This window comes from Centropristis striata, chromosome 3 (assembly GCF_030273125.1).
Source record: "Centropristis striata isolate RG_2023a ecotype Rhode Island chromosome 3, C.striata_1.0, whole genome shotgun sequence".
NCBI lineage: Eukaryota > Metazoa > Chordata > Actinopteri > Perciformes > Serranidae > Centropristis > Centropristis striata.
The window spans coordinates 13,096,372-13,121,754 of record NC_081519.1 but is presented as its reverse complement, the minus strand read 5'-3'; the positions used below and the strand labels follow the sequence as shown (position 1 = coordinate 13,121,754).

The 25,383-nt window shown below is 38.5% G+C and overlaps 1 protein-coding gene across 1 annotated transcript in view; it reads left to right on the top strand.

Moving 5' to 3' along the window:
* The first annotated feature begins 5,063 nt into the window (after window positions 1-5,063).
* Window positions 5,064-25,383, top strand: part of LOC131969017 (histone deacetylase 7-like) — a 51,007-nt gene continuing 30,687 nt past the window's right edge. The window contains exons 1-2 of the mRNA XM_059330128.1: window positions 5,064-5,197; window positions 16,628-16,710. The gene's annotated coding sequence lies outside the window, so the exon portion shown is untranslated. The remainder of the gene's footprint in view (window positions 5,198-16,627; window positions 16,711-25,383) is intronic.

The window sequence follows — 25,383 nt, the reverse complement described above, 5'->3', positions numbered from 1 at the left end:
TGTGAATCAACTGCACCCCCTCCCACCCTCATGTTTCCCCCCTCTATACAGCTGTTCCCTTGCCTCATGTTGCACATTCTTTCATTCTTTAGGGCTGTCAGGGACCCATTACTCTCCTTCCTGCTGTGTGTGTGTGTGTGTGTGTGTGTGTGTGTGTGTGTGTGTGTGTGTGAGAGTGTGTGTTTGTGTGTGTGAGAGAGAGAGAGAGAGAGAGAAAGAGAGAGAGAAAGAGAGTAAAAGAGGCAATGTAACATTTTGAGAGGGATCTAGAGCCTGAAAGACAGAGTACAGCTGCATGGAGCCCCCTCACACACACACACACACACACACAGACACACTCCCCCAGCTGTTTGCCTCTCACCAATTACTGTGGTCCCTACTCGGCCTGGCCCCTCCGGTCCCATAAGCACCTTCCTACTCCTGCTATTTTTAGCTGGAGAGACGGGGGGCTCCATCACGGCCTAATCACGGCATCCACCGTGCAACCGCTGCCTTCATACTTTCAACCTCCCCCTCCTTTGTCTCCCACTCTTCAAACTTCCCTCTGCATCCTCCACATCTTTCGGCCACAGGCTCAGGTAATATACTTGGGAATGCCAAACAAAGGAAAAGTGCAACACAAAAACAGGCACCGACCCGACAAACAACAAAGCAATTAGCCAGTGTTTGGTCTGCTGGAACAACCGTGACCTTTCAGGAAACTCCCCCTTCCTGTGAGAGACGGCTCAGCTCGCTACTCAGGCAATGTGCACAACAGCCAGCATTCTTGGAAGTGCGGGAGCACATTTGACACAGTTTGTGGCTTTTTTTCTTAAAGAGGTCATCACGGCCTACGTATCAGATGTCAACCTTTGTGGTCTAGACAACAGCCTAGTTGAGTTATTTTGTTTGTTGGTGTGGTACTAGACCTCAACACTATTTTTAAACCGAAAGTCAACTGTCTTGCCAGATTTGTAATGTTGTTTATTTCAAGGAAGTCTGTATTTTTCTTATTGTCAACAAATCTCATAAAAGACTAACCAAATACTAAGTATAGCCCTGATATTGCATCATTTTAGCTACAGACTTCCACTGTTCCCATAAACTATATAAGAAAGAAACACATTGCAAAAAAGGTGTGTCTAAAAACAAGATAAAAACACTAAATCTCAGGGAAATGATCTTGCTGCATGGACAGATAATTTTACTTGACAAGATTTCTTAAATTAAGATTATTAAATCTAGAAATAAGCATGTTGTACGCTTAAAATAAGAAATAACTCTTAAAACAAGATAAATTATAGCTGCAAGCAGCGATGAACTGGCCTGAGCAGAGTGCACTGCAAATTATTTGTTTCTTTCTTTTTTAGAAGTGTAAGATAATTTATCTTGTTTTAAGAGTTAATTCCTTATTTATATCTTAATTTAAGAAATCTTAAGAAGTCAAATTATCTGTCCATGCAGCAAGATAATTTCCCTCAGATTTAGTGTTTTTATCTTAACACCTAAGAAAGAAATAAAAACCACCACATTAAATGGCCATTGTCAGTTGAATAATTATGTTTTATGTTGTGACTTGACTTGGGACCTGATTTGCCTTAACTATACTTTGGACATACATGGGACTTGAATGAAAAGACTTGAATCACATGTCTACCAAAAATAAAGTATTTTTTCATTGGTCCCCAAAATCCAGATATTGAATGTGCACTATTTTTTTTAAATTTACATTTAACAATCCAAATGATACCCAGAACTGAGACAAACATGAGGGAAAGAATTCTTTTGACGTAACTCTGAAAGAACAACAAAAGTTTTGAAACACTGTTGACAAAGCAGAACATTTTGTTACAAATATAAATAAGTTGTAACACATAATGGGAAAAAAGATGGTCACTGGCATGCTGATAAGACATTTCCAGCATTTTCCTCTTCTTATGATCTGTCTCGACTGCTCTGGCAGATAACCCCCCCCCCCCCCCCCCCCCCCCCCCCCTTTCCCACTGCTCCGCCTCACGCTAATCTTTTGGGACTTTTAACGGCCTGGTTGCACCTCACGTTTCCAGATGATGCAGATCCCATTGTATTCCTCAAGGACTCCTAACCTGCTTCTTATCAGTGATGACGTCTTTCTTTCTCCTTTTCCTCTCTTTTCTCCAAAAAGAACAGGTTAGCGAAGTCTATCAACTCAACCCGAGGCTTGTGAGTGGTTGGGCACTGATTACACCAGATTGTGAGGAAATCGTGTCCAAGAGACCTAAAAAGTGGGTTCATCTCATGTAGACTATTTCTTTTATGTATATTAGATGATCTCATTGTGACTCAGTGGAAATTCTGAGAAGTTAAATACGTGGAAATTAAATGTTTAAACACAGACAAAAGTATTTCCTTAAATTCATGACATGCTTTGGTATTGTTCTACTGAGGTAGATCATACAGCCCCTGCAGTTTATTTGACAAAAATAAAAGCAAACACTCATCTGTTGCTTCTAAGTATGTAGATCTGAAATGTGCACATCACAATCCTTCAAGATTTGTTTAAGGAGAAACTGAGACTAAGGCAAGCTAACCTCAGATTCCCTCTCAGTTGCCCTGAGGACAAAGGGTCAAAGCCTCCAAACATGAGTTTCCTTTGGTCAGTATGTTTTCCCAAAGGATGAAGTTACACTTGGAGCAGCGAGCTAATCCATAGCTGCTAGTGCAGTAGTGGAGGGAGCCAGACCACACAGCAGTTGAGGTCAGGAGGGTTGTCGACCTTTTCAGCTGCATTTCACTTGCACAGACGGAGGAAAACACAGAGCATACACTCCCTAAAATCAACGCAGGTTAATTAAATTTAACAGGACTAATGTGTGTTAGTGGAGCTGCAGTTTGCTGCCTGCTACTGATTTGTTATGTCTGTGGCATTGCTATGTCTGCTGAAAGGTTGGTGGTGGGTCAGATGAAAGCTGATTCATTAAGAGTAAAATAAATCCTGTTAATGATATTGATCATTGTACGTTTAGGAGACTCATATGTTTGATATTAATTGCAAAAAAACAAACACTATTTGAAGATCTGACTAATTATTATATCAGATCTAGATTGTATTACCAGAAAGTTATACAAATGTACTAAAGCTTTCAAAAGCCTCCAAAAGTGAGGTTATGTTTGGTTTGTCTGTTTGTCAGCAGGATTCCTCAAGAACCACTGGCCGGATTTTCATGAAACTTGGTGGAAGGGATTAGCATGGGCCAAGGATGAACTCATAACATTTTGGAATGGATCAGAATCATGGTATGTAAATTCATTTTTAGTTTTAAATGTTTCAGTATGTTTTTTTAAGGGAAAGTTCACCCAAAAAGATACACTTTTTATTCATTATTTTAGCAATCTAGATCTCAGCTGTAGAGACATCTGTCTTCTCTTGAATATAACTAGATGGCACTCAGCTTTCACTGCTCAAAGCGCCAAAGAAACACATTTTAAAAATGAAACCAGCGATGTCTCTTTCCAGAAATCATGACCTGGTTACTCAAGATAATCCACAGACCTTGTTGTGAGAGTGAAATAGATGATAAAGCAGGGTGTGGCTACTTGTGGTTACACAGTCTGTGGTTTTGGACTGTTGGTTGGATAAAGAAAGACATTTGACCTTGGACTGTAATGGGCCCAAGTTGAAATGGGGCATAATTAGGGATTCATTGAAACAATAACTGGTAGCTAAATCGATGATGAATCTTTTCAAAAATTTCATCATATTAGCACATTGACCATTATGTATTCATGGGGTTGTTTTCAAGATTGGCAAATACATTACAGTAGTGTAGAGAAAATTATGTTTTCTGTTGACTGACCAGATTACACACACTGAATGCATGTGCTCCATAACTATCCAATGACTTAATGTTATGTTATGTTGCATCTAAAAGTACTAATCACAGGTTCAGCCTGTTTGAGCACCCTGATGTTGTAGTTTTATATGAATGAATCTCCGGCTCGTCACAGAGCTCAGTGGTGAGAAAACCACACGCTCTAACTCGTCTTTTCCGGAGTTATTTCCGGGGAAATTTATATTTACCAGAAAGAAAGTATGTGCGTTTATATCATGAAGTTAGAACCTGTGCTTGTTTCTCACATTAAATCATTGAAGAATCATAAAGGTAGGTTATGTTCACAGAGATATGATCACAATGAAACAATGAGTTAAGACTTCTGAATTCTACCCTCTGATATAACAAACATTCTGAGTCATTCTGAGTACTTGTTAATGTCTCTCAGACTGACTGTAAGTGCTGGGATGAAGTAGATTGCCTTTGGATAACTGGTTCAAAACAAAATACAACATATTTAGTAAATACTGCATTTCTTGTGTTCTAATTTTAAGTTTGTCTCTCAAGTATAGAAGCAAAAATGGAGAACTACTAAATTAGCTTTGTGGTTGTCACATTTACACCTCCTTTGAACGACTAAAAGCTACTCTAGAGCCAACTTCATTCAACCAACACACATTTCTTGCTTCAAAACTATCTGTATGAACTTAATGATACGGTGTCAAATCCAAAAAGGACATTGAGACACACCAACAACAAACTTGCTTTGTAGATTTTTGTTAACAGTGTTATTGGGCTCACTTTATCAAGCACAGTAACTGTAATATGTCTTGAAAACTTTTAATGCTTGATGCAACTTTCTTATTTCGGTCCTGTGTACTTTGTGCATCCTAAAGCAACACTTCCTGCTATTGTCTGACAGACACGAGTGACTACACAATCTGTCGCTCTCTCTTTCTCCTCGGCACACACAAACACACACACGTACACACAAAGATACACACAACCCCCCTCCCTCCCTCCCTCAACCCCCGGAGCTTCTGGTGCAGGGGCAGCACTGACAAAAAGTTACAGGGGGCTGATAGGACAGAGCAACTGTGTCTTCTCTGAAACACAGAACTGGGGGGAGTGTGTGTGTGTGTGAGAGAGCGAGAGAGAGAGAGAGAGAGAGAGAGAGAGCTCACATGAGAGGAAGTGCAGGACACAGTAAAGTCAGAGGCAGCCCGTTGTGTCAAGCAGTTGACTGTGACTCCCTCTGTCAGTGAACAGCCCGGCTCCAGCACTGCAGCACCACTCCCCTCTCTGTCAGACCAGGATCTATCTTCTCCCCGAGCCTCCCAGCCTGTGTGACCGCTGCTGCCTCTGGACTGCTGTGGACTCTCACTGGATGTCAGCACACAAAACTAGTAGGTGATGTTTGTACATAATACATCTATCTGATAAAGAGCGTGTAACAGTAAAAATCTGTCCTCCAGTGGCTTTGTATAACCAGGAAAAAAAATTGTGGGACAATTATGTGTGAATTTGAGCTGTATTGGATGTTCTGCAGATGTGAACACAGTTTTGCCCAAACAGAAGATTCTTGTCGTTGCCTTAATTCAGTCTCGCTGTTACTACCGGCAGATGGTCAGCTGTGCTTGGCTTCAGCTGTGAGAAGCTTGGGATTGTTCTGCATTAAGTGTAGGGGCTAGACAAATACTTCAAAATGACATGGACGTATAAAATGTGCAAGAAGAGCTTTGTGGTGAGCAACAGCAAAACAAATGACTGTACCTCATTTTTTTGGTTTTATTTGTTTGGTTTTGGAAGTGTCGTTTCTCAGGACAGGGAAGGGGAGAAAATTGGAAACAGATCCACCCACCCTGGAGAGCTAGTCCGTCCACGAAAAGTATTAGAGTGCAAAGACTGGAGGAGACACACAACAACAGTCCCTTATTGCAGTGCTAAGGGAGGCGAGAGATGAGAGTGAGTTTGTACAGAAAGATGTTTGGTGGACGCAGTGAAAGTTAATGAAATTGCTGCCACAACTGTCTTCTGTACTGCATAATTGCAGAAAAAAAAAAGAAAAGAAATTGAGATGTCAAATGTTGCTTGTGCATACATACATTTCTTAAAACATTCTATTATTCTTCTACTATTCTATTAGACATGGTTAGAAAGTCACTACAAAGTCAGTAGATTCTGCTGCAGCTTTTCACCTCTTTCACCCTTGTTTTTGTGCATAAATCTTGCTGCATAACATGAAATGCTGGCCTCAGCCTTTCTCACCCAAAACACTAAACTTTCGCTCTATTTTTACTCTCCCGTGCAGCTCCATTTTTAGAGACTTGTCTACGTGGTTTGTTGGTCTATAAATCAGACTGTAAGTCCTCTCTGTTCTCTGTGAAAAATAATGGGGTATAATGATGACATTCATGGTTTATTTGGCCATTTCCCTGCATTGATGGACACAAATTACTGTTTGGGGAGTTCAATAATAGATTACACGCTGTCCAGTCTGATATATAATGACTAAATAAATAAATTCTAGGAATTCACTATTTTAACATGATCATTCAGCCATGCCTCAGTTTATTAGATAGTCCAATTAATACTTTAAATATGTCTCAAATTCCAAGTGAAAGTGAAATTAGTCTCATTAAAACTAAATCCTTCAAAATGAGGTTATCAGCAAAGATCACCTTGTGTCATACAGTATGGATCATGGATTTAACGAAGAATAAGAGCAGAAATGGTTATTCCATTTTTTGATTAGTTGATTGACAGAAAACAATGGGCAATAATTGTGGTAATTGTTTCATTTTCATGCATTTTTAAGCAAGAATGTGAAAACCTTTAATAAAAAGTAGACTAGTTAAAGCCTTCAGATGTAAATTTATTCTTCTTAAACTGACCCTAACCCTAATTTTGGACTACTGGTCGAACAAAATAAGACATTTAAAGGCCATTCTGGAGACTTGTAGTAACTTGTTTTTGCCATTTTTCTTGACCAAACAATTAATTAATTATTCAACAAAATAAACATATTGAAAACTGAAGCCATATTTAATTTTAACCTGAGATAACAAAGGCATCTCTTGTGCAAAGTGTAATGCCAGTCCAAGGGGCCAAACTATATTTCTGCCACTGTGATAAATCTTCAGACCCTGGCTTTGTTTGGTTTGTGAAGGTCGAGGGGCAGCAGGTTAAGAGGCCACAGTCAGCTGGAAGTGGCCCTCAGAGACGTAACTCTCCCTCTCTCCAGTCACTCAATCAAGCGTGGGTGTCGACTGAAGGCACAGAAGGATTGGTCACAATGAGTTTAAAAGATGTAACATTTGTCTTGTGTACAGTATTCAATCCTTCTCTAAATATTTTCATATACACTACTGGTCAAAAGTTTTAGAACACACCAACTTTTCCAGAATTTAATTGAAAATGATGCAGTTTAATGTCTCAGTGTACTCTGAAATTAATGCACATTTGCAACATTTAAAACTCTTTATTGAGCATGATAGTGTTTTGAAAGTTAAAAAAAAGATTCAAAATCACATTTTATGTTGGACTAAAGGACTAAAAAAAGACACAAAATGACCAAAAAAAGACACAAAAAGACAAAACAAGACACAAAATGGCAAAAAAAAGACACAAAATGACACAAAATGACTTACAAAGACATGAAAAGAATTCAAAAATGGACAAAATAGCCCAAGACTCCATAGAGTTAAGTTGTTAACCCATTTCTCGTTCCCTGAAAAAGGCCTACTTGTATCATTCTGAAATGTACATTATTTTTCAGTTTTGGTTAAGCTTACCTTTTTTTATTTACCTCTGGCAGTTCACCACTTACCTTCGTACCCTTTCAAACCCTTGAATTGCAATAAAAAACTTGAAAAATTGGGGTGTTCTAAAACTTTTGACCGGTAGTGTATTTCTTAAAGAAGTCATTATTATTTAGAAACTTTAATTACAAAACTTGGAAACTTACACCAATAATTACTTTTTGAGAAGGTTACTATTGAAAGCCCATTCCCGCAAGTAAAAGAAGAAAACAAAGCTGCAAACTTGTGATGAAAAAAAGATCCTGTAAGTCATTATAATGAGAAAATAATGATTTAGTATCACAAAAGAATGACAAGCATTCTCAAACGATAATGAAACATGGTAAAGTTTTACGTTCTTTTAAACTCAATATTTCAAGAGAAAGTAAGTCCTTGTAATCCACTATTTTAAGATGATTTAGTCATTACTTTAAGCAAGTTTCTCTAGTGACTTAGAGAAGAAGCTTAAAAACATCTTTGTTTTCAAATACCAAAATAACTTGGATTTGTAACTGTTCCATCACATTTTCCGAATTGCTGAAGGACAGTACAGTAACTTGGCTGTACAGTAAAAGTATGGCAATCCAAAGCAGATCACCCTTCATTAAGTCCGCTCTGGTCTTCAGAGGGTTCTTCATCACGGCAGAGGCTGCCAGCTGAAGTCAAGTGAGCACTGCAAAGGGATAAGGAACGAACTTGAGATACTTATCATGATACTAACACAGGGCTGATAGTAAGTCCACATCCATCTCTTTCACCTGAACACTCCTCTGTTGTTTGTATTTAGGTAACAAACAATGGATGCAGGCATTTGTTTGAACACCACCCTCTTGTGGAGAAATATTTTTGCTTCATGAATCTGCTCTAATTGAGATGTAACTGCCATGGGGAAGCTTAATTGTACAGGGAAAAGCTGTCAGAAAGATTTTGTCATGCGATTTAATTACAGTTGATGGTTTCAGAGATCACTATACAGAGATGGAAACCCTTTTTAGCATGAAACATCAAGTTAATAGTAATAAATAATAATAATAATAAGTTGTTGCCTGTTCAACATTCCACATCCTATTCTATTTATTGGCACAAGGACTTTAGAAAATTGTTGTTTCTCTCATATTTTTTGGGACATTTCACTCAATAAAAGTTATTTACTGGTCTAATAATAACAGACATTAGAATGAGCATTAACTTCACAGTAGCTCCAGTGTAATCCTCAGATTTGTTTTCTTTGACTAGTACAGACATGTCACACACCTTTTCAACACACTGTTGAAAGAGACACACACTGTTCTGAACATTTACATTTTGACCTTTTACACACGTGCACACACAGGAGTGTGAAGGCGTCATAAAGCAACACTTTCCAGCATCACAGTCAGTTTCCAGAGAAACTAGACGAGTGCTTAGTGCTCTTCATCCCCTCTGTGGGTTGACTTTTGCTTTCTTGTTGGGAATGGAAAGGCTTTAGAGTCACCGCAGTGTTCAAGTACTTCGTAACCACTGTTTTACATACATACCGGAGCTTTTTTCTTTTGCGTACACAAGACGGCAATGATCTGTTACTTGTTACTTGTTACCACCTCATTTTGGATTTGGCTCTTTAGCTAGTAATGTTCACCAGCGAGTCTTGTCTTCTGTTTAGTGCTAGCCACACAGTGTACAGTAGATATATCAGAACTATTTTGTTTAAAAATCTCCCTGCTGCTGGAAACAGGGTATATGAGAGCAGCAAAACTGAATTAGTACAATAAAGTTGCAGTAAAACCAAAACAATGGAATGAAAAAAAAAATCAAACAGAGATAGAGAGAACTGTATGTGTGGCTACATGTATCTGTGTGTGTGTCTGAAGGTAGGATGACCCCCTGCATAGTCAAAAACAAATTCTTGATGTGGACCCCCAGCCTCCACCCGATACCAGGAAATCTGTTTGACTGATAACTCCAAACATTCCACTGGCCACAATAATGTACTGTGGCATTTCCGTCAGTGACTCCTCCAATATCATGCACATTATCCACATCAAACCGTCAATATCACAGCAAACAATTACGCTTGCAGGCAGCAACAACAGCCGTTGCTGGGTATTTGTTTTGGTATTTGAACGTGGCTGCGCAGCTCTGGAGGCATGCCTGATTGTGCATCTTAATTTTTCACGCTCCAGCCCTCTCCACTCTCTAATCACTTTCTCACTCTCCCTATCTTCTCCCTGACTCCCTCCTTTTCTTTCACTCTTTTTTGGCAATCTGCCCTGCAACTGCTGCTCCCTCCATCACCGTATTGCCTGACTGCATTCCTCTCATTCCGACTGGCTTCCTGTGACTGGAAGAGGAGTGAGCCCTACTGGCCACAAAACTCCACCTTGGAGTCCTACCCATGTATGCCATATGTGTCTTTTCCCTTCTTTATTGCTCTGGCTTTCAGTTTTTAAAGTCCTCTGTGGGATTGTCTATAAAATTGCATCTCTATGAGCATCTGGTGACATGATTTAGAGGAGGACTTTTCCACAGCATCTCGCTAATACTCTCATTGCACTGTAAGGTGGGGACGTTTTTACTGATGGGGTCTAATGACTGTCCCTGTCTCTGTGATCCAGTCAGGCCCACATGCTCACACACAGATACAAGCACTCACTCACTACCAGTGGTGGAATGTAACTAAGTACATTTACTCAAGTTCTGTACTTAAGTACATATTTGAAGTACTTGAACTTTACTAAAGCATTTCCATTTTATGTACACTGTAACAGATTGCTGTAAGAAAACAGCCAAATTGTGACAGTAACATACTGTTTTTCATTAAAAAGGTATTATACTGTAGAAAACAATGCATCCTGGGCAATATTTGTAACAGCGCTTAATTCGTAGTAATTGGCTTTCAGACATTAATATGATCTATTCACAAAAAATGACTGCATTGTATACTGCAACAATATTGCAACTACTTCAGCACTATACTGTGTTTTAGTCTACTGTAAAAATCAATGAAATGCAGGATTTTACTGTAATTCAGTATGTGGTTTTATCACAGTACCATGCTGTAAAGTAAATAACAGTAGATGAACTGTAAAATTAACAGTAGAATGCTGGCAACCCTGCTGCCAGTATTTTACTGTTAATTTACAAGACAATTGTTTACAGTGTAACTTTATACTTCTATTTCACTAATATTGTACAAATATTGTTACTCCACTACATTTAGCTGCCAGCTTTAGTTACTTTTCAGGTCAAGATATAGCATGAAAAAGTATGATCAATTTAAAATGATTATGCATGATTATAAATTAAACCACATAATAGTATATTAAAATTAGCCCTGCCTGGATGACAGTACAATGCTGCTTATACAAATGCATCAAAAATAATAATCCAATCATATGTTTAGAATATATAGAACAATCTGAGTTGGACCATTCTGCATAACATGTTCTTTTTCTTTTGATACTTTAAGTAAGTTTTGAATGCAGGACTTTTACTTGTTGTGGAGTAATTTCACAGTGTGGAATTAGTACTTTTACTTAAGTAAGGGATCTAAACACTTTTTTCAAATGCTTACTAGCCAGCAGTGGTACTGCCTTTATGATGGCAGAGACAGAGTAGCAATCATGTGATGGGAAAAGATAAGAAGGCTAAAATGATATCTGACAATAACAGAAACAGAAACGCAAATGTTAGTTCTTTCTTTCTCTTTCTTTTTCAACATTTTTGCAAAGTGTATGTCTGTTTTCCATGACGGCTTATAATGGAAACGTTATCATATTATGTAGCAAAATGTAATCAAGACTTTTCTAGGCTCAAAAATTACATTTCATCTAAATCTCATATGGATGAGTGCAATTTTCAGTATTTCAATGAATAGATAAATATTGTGGTGCTGCAGATATGGCCTACACATCATATTCTACACACTTCAGAAAAAAAAATCTTTTTCATTATTAAGAGAATACTGACGTCAAAATGATCATTCTCTCTACTTTTGCAAATTAAATCACAGTTGCAATATCAGTCAAAAACAATCACAATGAGATATTCTTTCAGAATTGTTCAGCCTTATTGTATTCCATTTCATAATGGGCTATCAGGAACTTTGAATATGTACAGATGTCGATACATACTGTATCCCTAACATCAAAGTACAGCATTCAACTTTGGAGCCTTGGGAAGTCACAATTTACTGTATAACTTGTGTTTTCTTTTGTTACATCTCAAAACTGGTCTTTACTTTCTGCTACCAGCTCCTGCGTGTATCATTTCAGTGTGTAATTTAAAAATGTGCCATAGGTTACAGCGATGGTTTCGGAGATTGGCACGAATAATGACGTGTTGATAATGGCCTATGAATTATTTGTAATGGCCATAAAAAAAAAAAAATATTTAAACTGAAACTGCTTCAAAAATGTAACTGCAACAGTGTCCCGACAATCTCTAGATCTGCAAATAGAAGAAGCTCTGTCTTTAAGCATGTGCTGTTCAAAATGGAAGATCTGCTATGAAATTCAATTTGTTTGTACGTATCTCAAATGGTTCAGGCCACAGTCCACCCCGTGACTGGGGAATGGACTGTTAAGTCCTGCCAAGAGCGCAAGGAAAAAGACATACTGTTGTTGAAATCTGACTGAGTTTTGTTGATACAATTTTTTTAAATTCAGGGCATGATTTCCCCCTTAGGTACACAATTTCACTGAACAAAAGCAGAGTTATTGACCAGGACAGGCTTGGGTCACATGGAATAAAAGATCAGCCAAGCTTTACTAGCTGGTTTGTTCCTGATTGGTTTATCTTCATGGATCGAATGATGTTGACCTTTTTGGCAGTTTGGCAGAGTTTGGATTTGGCCACAAGCAGGAGTAGAAGACAGTGAGGGTTCAGTTTGGCAGAGGACATGTGAGAAAGGGCAGCACTGTCTAACTTAAGAGTAAATTTGGTGTGTGTGTGTGTGTGTGTGTGTGTGTGTGTGTGTGTGTGTGTGTGTGTGTGTGTGTGTGTGTGTTTGTGCATCCCAGATAGAATAGAACTTTAGTGTCCACAGATGTGAAAATTTGCCTTCACATAGTGGTCAGATCCCAAAATAAAAATACAGGAATATCAGGAAAAAGGCACATATAGAGTGCAGTAAAACATATGTTTGCACAGAACATCATGAATGTTAAATTAGCTGCAACTCAGGAACTCAATCAATCTTGGACTTATTGAATGAAAGACTTTTTACTTTCTGTCACGAAGCCTCTGCAGCACCATGCTGCACAAAGACGATGTAAGGAATTATATTCTATCCAAGGCCTTACATCTGGCATGATGAATGCAGATGTATTTGAAATATGTTTGGTTCTGTGGTTTTGCAATGATTTTGATGGTCATATTTATATTTCTGGCCAGTTTGTTTCTGTTCTGGGCTCACCACTTCCCTTAAAGTATCCTGATGCCATAAAAGTGCCCTAAAAATACACAACGCTTAAAGATTTATTTGCTGTAAGACTTGGCCTTCAGCCAAAAGCAATTTCCTAGAAGTTAAACTCATCATCTGTCTGCACAGGATAGTTATTTACCATGAACAACATAGCAGGAATGACGGGGGTTATAACATGAAGTGTATAACTTGGTCCTTTGTCTTACTCTACATCCTCTTTATTATGCTCTTTATTGTGAGAAACTTTGTATGTCTTCTCCTGCAGTAGACCAATTGATGTCATATCATCAGTATCTAGATAATTAGCTAACTGAATTCATGATGTGTATTCAGTTTGTGGATAGAATGAAAACACTGTGTCAATAAACAGATTTGGCGAACAAAAGTCTAAAAGAGGGGATAAATGACTGCATTTTAGAGGTCAAAGGTCAAGTTCACTGTACAATGATCTGTCCCATTCTTGTGAACATTTTGTCTCATCAAAGGTCAAGATCACTGTGACTTCACAGAATGGGTTTTCGGCCATAACTCAACAATTAATTTTCTAATCATAGTAGGATAAAAAATATGATTGCACAGTGGACTTGGCCTTTGGATATGAAACAGCATCACTTCATAATATCATCCTACCAACCTGGTCTCACAGAAATCCGTGAAATAGCCACGGATTTCACTTAACTCAAAATCCGTGGAATAGCCACGGAATCGCTCAAATTTCCGTGAAACTGACACGGGTTTCGCTACAATGCAAGTTAATGACAGTCATGTCCCGTGGCTATTGGTTTGTTCCAAGTCACGTGACTTTGAAGGTCCCAGCGGTCAGAACAAAAAACATGGCGGACAGTTCTCTCATTTTTAGTGAAAAATCAATATTTTGACTTAGTTTCTGCATAAAAATGGATTTTGATCACATTTCTAGCGAGAAATATATGTTTTATTTTCTAAATATTCACTCAGTGAATGTACATGATCACTTTGTATGTTGGAATAGCCACGGGATATGACTGTCATTAACTTGCATTGTAGCGAAATCCGTGTCAGTTTCATGGAAATTTGAGCGATTCCGTGGCTATTTCACGGATTTTGAGTTAAGCGGAATCCGTGGCTATTTCACGGATTTCTGTGAGACCATGTTGGTAGGATGATATAATGAAGTGATGCAGTCCACTGTGCAATCATATTTTTTTTGCAAAAAAAATACTGATTAGGTGAGATAATCTTGGCCGCCCACCTTGAAACTGTGGTGACTGTATAGATCTACTTACCTGCTGGGTTGAAGGTGTGTGTGAATCATCCACTTTTGTCCTGTCCATATTTGAAGCATTGTTTTATGTCATGGCTCCTTGGATGTGGATAGATATGGATGTAAAGTGAAACTTTGCTGGTTGGCAGAGGCATACAAAAGCATTTTGTTGCATCACTTAATTTCCCATTTGTTTACATCAGCTTCCCTGTGAGATCATGTGAGATGGTACCTCCTCTGGGATGATAATCTTAATAATATCCTACAGCGTGTGATGTGCTGTTATTTTCAAAGCTTGTTGTGCGTGCATGTTTGAGATTAGAGATTATCTGTGTGTGATACAACCTGATTTCTTATCTGTTAGGACTGTAAAACTTCTGTAGTCTGAGCCCGTCTTTATTAAATAAATGTAGATGACCGCTAAAAAGTACAATATCATGTTTGGCAATGGGGCAAGGTATAATCTTTCAGGAAGGACATAAACAGCAATAGAAAAGATTATCACAGAAGACAATCACCCATAAGTATGCCAAAAGTGAACAAAACATAATAGATATGTGGTTTCTGCATGCCAAAAGATCAATTGCAGTGTTTTGGAAAAATTAAACAAATGCTTATAAACCTACTTTCAGTGTACCATACACAGTCGCCCATAAAGTTGGAATAATTTTGTTGTCAGACACAATCCTCTGTTAATTGTGGTTTCATTTCCATTGTGATATGTTTGGAAGAGATTGATTAATAAAGTTTTGAGAAGATATACACTTTATCCATCAAAAATAATTCACATTGTCACAATCATCTCATGGAAAAAGGTAAAAAAAAAACAATTTTATTTCAGCTTTATGTTAGAAAAAATTGCCAGACCATTTATATTTTTCTTTAAAGGCATGGGTTTATTAGATCATGAAGAAGGGAATGGCCACTCCCTGAATACTTCAATATATATGTATGTATGTATGTACATATATATATATATATATATATAATTATATTATTATTATTATTATTATTATTATTATTATTATTATTATTATTATTAATACGAATGTTCTTGGATTTATGTTTATGTAGGCGAGGCACTCATTTGTTTGTTATTGATGCATCTATTAAATATATTGTTGGGGAAAAAAATACAAAAGTAGAACTGGCATAAAATGCAGATACTCACATAAAGTACTACGAGTATCTAAAATGTGTACTTACGTACAGTGTTGTAAAAGTACACACACACACACACACACACACACAGGGGAGGACCCTCATTGGAATAGTGAATTCCCTAGCAAGGTTAAAATTGTTTTGGATTTTTCATTAGTTTTAGTTTTAATTTCGTTGTGAATTTTTGGTTTCAATTTCAGTTCGTTTTAATTAGTTTTTAGAGTGAGTTTGCTAGTTTTAGTTTAGTATTTTTTTTTTAAATGCTTTACTTTTAGTTTAGTTTTTATTAGTTTTAGTTTTTGTAATGGGGTTTTTGTTGGGTGGGAGATTAAAAGAGGTCACTGTAAATTTTGCCTTTATTTCCTTTGCCTTATCCATCTTCATTTTGTATGGAAAAAGTTGACAATGACGAAAACGAAGGACATTTTCACTATAATTTTAGTTAGTTTTAGTCAGTTTTGTAACCGCATGATACAGTATCAGTTATCATTTTATTAAAAACTCTCATTTTTATTTTATTTTCAGTTAGCGAAAAGTTTTTTCAATTCCAATTTTCGTTAATTTGTTCCGTTATCGTTAACTATAATAACCTTGTTCCCTAGCCCCTTACCCTGACTCTTAATCTAACCTTCACCATCACCACTAAATGCCCAACCCTAACCCTAACATGAACCTAATTGTAACCTTTACACTTAAAACAAAGTCTGAAATCTCAAAAAAAGCCTTTAAAGAAGTGAGGACCGGCCGAAATGTCCTCACTTTGCAAAAATGTCCTCACTCTGTTGTTTAAAAACGTGTTCCGGTCCTCACTTTGTAGGAAGTACAAGAACACACACACACACACACACACACACGGAGCATCCTTACCCAGCTGAGTTCAGCAGATGGAGCCCTCACACCAGCAGCACAAACGCGGATGAAAGTGAGACACCCAGCAGGTTTTATCACCAGTTTCACCATCGACAGTCAGTGAGAAGAAAAGACAGACAAGTGTCGGGCAGCTCTCGGTGACGGTGACTTTGTTTTTCTTACATAATCACGGACAGACTTAAGTCGCGGACTGAGCTCTCTCTGTGTATACAGCTCTGACAGCGGCGCGTGTCAGCTTACCGACACAATAACGACCATTTAAGTTAAAAAAAAATAAAAAAATAAAAAAGACCCGAAATGACAAGGACAGATTGTCGGACGGAGTTTTTATCCGTGTTTTCTTTTTTCTGATTTGCAGTTTCTACATTAAAACCGGCTGTCAAACCCTCCGGAGTCGCATGAAGTTGGAAATACGACGCTTTTGAACTTCACCTCCAAACGGTAGGAGACTTAACGTTATTTGCTGAAGTGATGTTATGCTGCGAACACTGTTAACTTAAACCTTCTTTTTAAAGGCTATAACTTAATTAAAAATGTATCTCCACTGCTTCTTCGCTGCTTTCTTGTGTACAAGAATGCATGTCACCTAACATACTTGAACTTAAACAGTGTTGTTTACCTTGTTTTGTGGTGAAATGTGCACTAAACATCAGCTAACGTTATCTACCATAAACACAGGTGTAAAAGCTCACCTGACTGATTTTCATTTGCAGTTATGTGTTTTCTTCTTTCATTTTAAAGGAACACTCCACCGTTTTTTCACATTAAAACATGTTATTCGGTCAAGTAAGACGAGTTGATACAGACCTCTTGCGTCTCGGTCTCAATGCGTGCACTCAATCGCCCTGGCGTGCGGCACCACTTGGCTAGCACTTAGCTTAGCCCCGTTCATTCATTAGGATCCAAACAGATGGACAGTTAGAAGCGACCAAACTCCTCCATGTTTTCCCTATTTAAATACAGCTACACGAGTAGTTTAACGACCAAGTATGGCGACACAAAATAAAACGTGGCGCTTTTCTAAGCGGATAAAAAGGATAACTATAATGTATGGCGGAATAGCACTTGGGAGCACTTCGACTCGGCGCAGTAATATCATCACTCCTGAAAAATCTTCTCCCCTCAGGAGTGATGATATTACTGCGCCGAGTCGAAGTGCTCCCAAGTGCTATTCCGCCATACATTATAGTTATCCTTTTTATCCGCTTAGAAAAGCGCCACGTTTTATTTTGTGTCGCCATACTTGGTCGTTTAACTACTCGTGTAGCTGTGGAGGAGTTTGGTCGCTTCTAACTGTCCATCTGTTTGGATCCTAATGAATGAACGGGGCTAAGCTAAGTGCTAGCCAAGTGGCGCCGCACGCCAGGGCGATTGAGTGCACGCATTGAGACGCAAGAGGTCTGTATCAACTCGTCTTACTTGACCGAATAACATGTTTTAATGTGAAAAAACGGTGGAGTGTTCCTTTAAGAAATGCACTACTGGTGTTTTAAATATGGCTACAATGATTTCCAAAATCAGAATAAGTGTAATGTTACATGCCATGAGTCAGATGCTGCAGTCTGAATAAATTATTAGCTCATTACCTGCCTGAACTAATTGTGTGTAACTCAAGGTGCCCTGGTAATTACCTAATCTGACAGGCAGCATGACTATTTTAAGTTGATAAATAGGGCAAATAATTTGTAATTATGGTATTAAGGCCTCATTGTGTGTGCTCGTGTAGAATTTCCTACTGGATGTATTTCTACCCATAACGTCATTGAAAAGTTTGACTCATTCACTACTAGGCAACAAGTGTTCGGTTGTTTGATGGACCGTGGGGGGGGGCAGCAGTGTTGTGTGTGAGTGTGCATGCTGTATTATGACAGAAGTCATAAAAATGGTTAAATCTCACCCAAGCCCCTTCAGTCCCTCAAAAATAAAAACACACACACATACACACACAAGGCAGCCATGCGTAGAGTAATGTTCTCATGTGTCCAGGTTCCCTCTCTGGACGGGATGAGGTCATAGCCTCAGTGCTGTTGCAGGGATACAGTTACATTAGTTTCATGTGGCCCATGCCAGAGGAATCGACACGACCTACACTCTGCCGCCTTTCTGTTTTCTTTTAGATCTATCCTCAGTTTTTCCTCTCATCATCTCAGATACCCAGCAGTAATCATTACTGCTTTGAAATGTCTACCCGTGTGCATGCATGGTTGTCTTTACAGCATGCAAAAAGTCCTGTATCCAAGCATGTGTGTGTGTTTACAGAAGGGTATCACTGAATGAAGACTAATCATAATAACCAGCCCTTTATGCTACGTGATTGGTGTCATCTTACTGAAACTGTTTTTCACAAAGGCCCTTTTGCTCCAAAAGTTGTGACAGCCTGTGGGTTTGGCTTTGTCACAGTTATAAACATTGAATAGGCCTCATATAGCTGCAGGTTCAAGTGAAACTTTACCACCATCATCTTAGACAAAAGGCTACATATTCCCACTTAACACTGGGGATGTGGAAATTCTGTTTGTCTCTCTGTCTGTGGGGTTTTTATATTCTCCTACACCAAGAAATTTTGATGTCAACATAAGTCGCCTCTGTGCTTTTACAGCTGGCATCAGCTGCAAGTCACACTCTGGCCTAACTAGTTGTTAGGTAATGCTTGCATTTTATATAATTTAGTTACACTGCAATGTGGTTGTTGGCAGTCAGTGTTGTTTTGACTTGCTGTTGAGGTATGAAGCTGGGTTTCACTTTGCATTGTGGGTAACCTTCTATTAGAATGTCACAGCTATTTAAAAAACAGAAGATGATCATGTTTATTTAGAGCCTTTTTTGAGCACTCAATTCACCGTGTGGTTTAACACATACTGTACTGTAGAGAAGCAGGTGGGGAGTGGTGCTACTTTTTTGGTTTCCTTTTCTTTTTTAGTTTCCTTAAAAGAAGGCTAAAACAAAAGTCTTGAAATATAATTTATTCAGTAAGTTTCAATGAACCCAAAATATGGAATCTTAGATGATTACATAGATTGGATGATCATGTTGAGAACAGGTTTGGGCTTGGGCTGCCATGAAGATTATTTTCATCACCAAGTAATTTTTATTGTTTTTAATAGTGAGAAATTCCAGAGACAATTTGATGAAGCCCAATTTAATGCCCTAAAATCGTATTTTGTCCAATGAAGAGTCAAAAAATGTTTGGTTTTATTTCTTAAAACATTACTTAAATAATTAAATAATCAAAAATTATTCAATTATTCGTTGCAGCTGTAGATGGGACACACATTCTGTCTTTAATGGCTCCAACTTAATAAACTGAGGCTAGTAAAAGTTCAGAGGATTTGCACTTAGTTATCCAGGTGCATGTTGCATGGATCTTTAACCACTAGTAGATGAATCACCTATTTCTAATGTCTATGATGAGTAGTTAAACTAACACTAATAGAAAAACTTGTTGTAGAGGCTCCTTTACTGACCCCAGTTAGGCTTTTGTATTTTTAATTAAAAACACAACAAAGACAAAGTCATATTTAGTGATTGGGCCATCATCTATTCACATCCATCATATCCATTTTGGGTATACCTTTGTGCTGCTGGCTAGTTGTGAAAGTGAATATCAACCTTTTCCCAGGACAGATAACCTTTAAAAGTACCCAGTGTTTCCCAGTGTTAGCCACAGCAGTGCACTGACAATAGGGACAGTGTTCTGGACCGGCCAGAGCCCCAGATCACATTTCCTGTTCCTGATTTAAGATCAACTCAGCTGACTACTGATACAAGCTGCTCCTCAAAAACAGAGCAACAGGACCATTGCTCTGCTTGTGTATCATGCGATTGTGTGTGTGTGTGTGTGTGTGTGTGTGTGTGTGTGAGAGAGAGAGAGAGAGAGAGAGAGAGAGAGAGAGAGAAGGGGTAAGAGTATTAGGGAAATCAACAAAGTTCAAGCAAAGTAGCAGTAAAAGCAGGGTAAGATGACCTTAACCTTATTCTTACTGACTGCAGGGTGTATTTAAAACAAAGAAACCCTTCTGTGTACACAGTCTTCTAACCTAGTGTGCAATAACATATTATGATACACAGTAAACTATAGACACATGGGTGATTTATAGTAGGAAGTGGGCATGAGGACCTGTTTTCTCAGTCAAATCACCCTTATTTACATTTAGTCATTTAGCAGACGTTTTTATCCAAAGCGACTTACAGGGAGAATAAAAACAAACAATCAAGGTATAGAGCAATAAGAGCTATTAGTGCATCAATAAGTGCTAGTGACAATGCCAGGAGTTGGGTTATTGCATGTACAACAAACAAATATAAGGCAGTATTTGTGTGCGTGTGTTGGTGTGTAAAGATTACATTCACTCCGGTAACATCTGGTAATGGCCGGATCATAGAGCAGGGGTGGATGTCTGTAGGTGGAGATGAGATGCACAGACCACTGACCTGAATCAGTCACTGTTTCTTTTGAAGTATATCTAAAGGAAGTCAGCTGGAGTTCCCGTCGGGTCAAATGGTGGCTCATGTCTTAATTTGCATAATCGAGGGCAATGTTAAGGTGATAATTTGTGTGTGGTATGTCTGAATGAGGGCGTGTATTAGCACTTATACACTGTGTCACCACTCTGTTATGAACAATGAACACCTGTCATATTAGTATCGGTGTCAATGAATTTAGCAGTAACACATAATGTGTGTGTTCTTTGCCAAGATTTTCTGAGTTTCTGTCTCATGCCAACCTTATGACAGCTCCCTGGGCCAAATTTAGCTGTGTTTTCCCCCTCCGAAAAAGATGACCCTTTGGAACCCACAGGAGAAAAAATGAAACTGTTTCAACAATTGTCAGTCTGTTTTGGCTGTGAGAAATCAAGCTGGAGAATCATACTAAAGAGCATGCTAGCTTTTGACACTCATATTCACACAACTCTACAGTGAGCTGGCGACTCCTCATTTTTTTCCCCCGTGCCGCCTCAGGGACACGACATCAAGAGAAGTCTTATATCTCTCTGACCTCTGACCCTTGTTGAAAAGAGTGGCATGGAAATCACAAAAATGTACAGATGACTCCGAGAGAAAGAAAGAAAAGACGATCAAGGGATCACATATTTGCTTGTGCTATTATCCTGTTGACAGTCAATTATAAGAATGTATGGCCTATGTGATGGCATATTACTTTAGATTGTTACTTAATCAACCTCAAGGAAAAGGAAGGAAATGAGATGTGCAGACTAGAGTTGTATTGCAATGGTAAATAAAATGCCAAACCTCTAAAAACTGATGAGTTTGTTTGAGTGATTTTTCACGTAAAAATCCAGAACACTGAATAGTTCTGCTTTCCTAAATGTCAGGATTCCCTGCTTTTCTTAATTTTGTCTTATGGTAAAATAAATAACTTTTGGTTTCAGAGTGTTAGACATTTAATTGCGTTGGGCTCTTGGAAATTGTGGTTGACATTTTTTTAACACTTTATAGCAAAACTATTACAAAATAATGCATCAATTAATGTATGAAATATTTTCCATAATAATAGAAAAAAGTTAAAGATTTTCAGGATACCAACAATAGGTAGTAAATTCATGTAATGTAAACCTAAAACAGATTTTTTTTGGTCATATAATGCCAACAATATTACATTACATTACTGGGATTCCCTCTATCCACACCCATTTGCAATAGGGGTGATACACACAAGGCTGAAGTTATTGACAGCCACTTGCACACACGCCATACACATACAGAAGCATGTGTGGGCAATTGGGAATGCTATTAATACACTTATAGGCACACACAAAGTCCCCACACTAAAAAAACAAGTGGTGTGATGCTATTAATATGTTGAGAAACAGCAGTGCAACTCAGTGTCCTAAAGCACATGTGCACTTGCATGATTACACACAATAACACAAGTGTTTACTGACAGGTGACACTAAAAATAAACCAGCATGGATACATATACTGAAACCTGCACAAAGAGCCACAGTGCTCCTTCAAAAGAAACAAATGGGCACTATTAATACATTGGCACCAACACACGCCAGCACTGATGCGCTGATACACATACATGCACCCTCAACTGTCGCACAAGCAGATCCGACTTACGCAAACACAAAGACCTGCTGTGTACACTCACAAGAAACAACTGCAGGCTATTAATATCTTGGCGCGTATAGGACGGATACACACACATACACACAAACACACACACACATATGGATGCACACATACGGAGATTGATACTCCAGCTGCTCGGAAGCAGAGGGACAGAATGTCCCCAACAGCTGTGGATTCCTCTAAACGTGAGGACGGGGGAGGAACGGAGGAAGGGACAGAGTGATAGGTGGTGGGCTGCAGGAACTGGTGAAGTTGGTCAACATGGTGGAGTCCCTTTCATGACATAATGAATTTACACTCATCACAAGTTAGCATGCTTGTTATATTACTAGAAACAATCTTTTTTTTTTTAGTTCATGTAACATTTTTATCTGAACGCTGAACTTTCTGCTTTGTTGCTCATGTAACTAGGCATAAACCTCAAGCCTGCTGCCAGTGTTTATGTATACAAATAGCTAGCACTTAACCTGATGTGTGTCCTCTAGACATAACTCCATCCAATACCATTGGGGAGTTCACTCTAACAATAAACAAAGCACATTTTAGGGCCACAGTGTGGATAAAAATACAGCTGAAGGACATCTGTAACTCTACAGAAATGAGCCAGTGAAGCCATTCAACCAAAATAGCTGCTTCTGCTTGCCTAAATGAACCAAGAGGATGTTATGGTGCAGACTAACTTTAGAAACAGGAAGTCACTGTTTCTGTGAGAGTGTGTGTCCGTGTATGTGTGCATGCATGCACCACTAAAGCCTATGCATGTGTGCAGGTGTGTGCATGTGTGTGTTAGTGTGATAGTGTGTTGCACTAGTGTGCAGAAGGCCCACAGAAAGAGGATGATGGTTGTGAAACGAATATGCTATTACAGAAACCAGAAGTTTGTCTCCTGTCTATTTTTAGCACCACAACGCTGAAATGAGAGTGACAAAAGCACGCACACAGATCTTATCTAGATGCAGTTCTTTCTTATTTTTAAAACCTTCAAGATTTTATCATATAAATAGTCTTTCCTTTTTAGATTTGAAATATGTATGTTGCATTTTTAGACTACAGTTGATATATACAATTCTGACTAAAAATAGCTGCACCATTCCACTACTCATTTGTTATGTGATTCTAAAAACAAACTGCAAATGTCTTCTTCACTCTTTGGAAGGTGATAGGAAGTAATCAGCAGATTTTTAAACTTTCAGGGTAACGTTGGAAGAAACCTTGACTTGTTTGGTTGGCTCTTTGAATGCATCATGCAGTGACAAAGCTGGTTTTGTGTCCAATGACATGAGTCATGCTGCAAGTCTGCCTAAAGTGTCAACTATAGTGTCAGTACAAACAGTCAGCCAAACACATTTGTGTGGAAGAGTGGCCTTTCTTATACAATTATAGAAGGATACTGAATATGTATTATTCAGTCAGTGTCAATCATGAGTCTCTAGGAGGACATTTATTGTTTAAAGTGAGTTCAGATATGTATGGTTGCTGCAGCCTGCAGTCTTTGCTGTATTTTCACGGTAAAAATATACCACAGGTGTTTCTTTTCTGTTTAGATGCGAAGTAGGGCTGACTTCCTGATCATTTCCTTTCTCTCAGGGGAGCTGAGTTGTTTAGTAATCCTGTGTGTGTGTGTGTGTGTGTGTGTGTGTGTGTGTGTGTGTGTGTGTGTGTGTGTGTGTTTGTGTGTGTGTGCGCGCAGGAGCGTGTGCGTGCGTGCGCATGTGTGTGCATGCGTGTGTCTGTCTGTCTGTCTGTCTGTCTGTGTGTATGTGTGCATTTGTCTGTCTGTGTGTGAGACAGAAAGAGAGAGAGTGTATGCAGATTATTTGAGTCCCCACCGCCACTAACACCACAGTCCCGCTGCTCCACCTATTGTCTGATTTCCTTTGAAAACACTCAGACATTCTTCTGGTAATATGTACATACTGTTCTGCTGCAACGGGTATTTCCTGTTGCATATTTAACTTTTTGTAATTACAGTAAAAACCAAAGCTTAAAAAAACAAGCACTGACAACTTGAACACTGACATATTGTCACACAGACATGAACCAGCTGAGAGTAAGACAGGTTCAAATATTTCAGAGATTAAGTTTTGTCTGACAAGTCATGGCTTCCTTTATTTACCTGGAAAGGTAAGATTCCAGTGCTGCAAGAAGCATGCAAATCACAGTCATCATTTTTGCAGGATTCTTATATTCCTGTGTTTCCTGTCTCTATAAGCTGTACTTATATTAATGCATGAAAAGTTAAGTTTTCACACTAACTATATTTCTGTTTTTCTCTGTTGCACACATACAGAAAACATGCATGCCTATCCCCATATAAACTGAATAAATTAACTCTGCATTTGATTATCATGTAGCACAACAGATCTGAAACTTAGCTTAAACTGTACAATATAATCTTTTACTGTAAATAGTAGTGGTCATATTAACGCCCTGCTTGTTTCTTCATGTTCTACTGTAAGTCTCACTTGACCTGCAGTAATAAGAGCGTGGGAGTGTTTTCTTCTTAAGAGGAATTCTGTCAACCCCGAAACGCCTTCACAGACATGATTACTTCTTTCTGAGTCAGTCTTGCTGTTGGGAGTTAGTTCCAAACGTTGCCTGGGTCTATCTGGCTTACTGTATGGCTCCTGCAGGAGGGATGTTCAGTTGGACATTGTGTGCAACCTATAAAAGTTTGTTTTGAGACATTTTTTAGCCACACTGCTATCATTAGATCTAAAGATGCTGTGTAACTGTCATTTATGGAAGTGTTGCCAGTGCCTCATGTTAATTCAGTTAGTAAACACTTAAGACCAAGCCCTCAAAACGCTGCATGTTTAACTCTAGAACCACAATTACTTATCTTTATCTGTTAGTTTGGCATTTTGAACTCTGCCTTTTTTTCAGTGTGCCTTATCACTGTAGTTGGTTTGATAATGCAATCTGTTATTTCGATAACTCAACAAACAAGTGAATAATTCGAATTCAAGTATGCTTTTCTAAAATACTGAGATGGGAGAGGTAGTATATTGCAAAGTT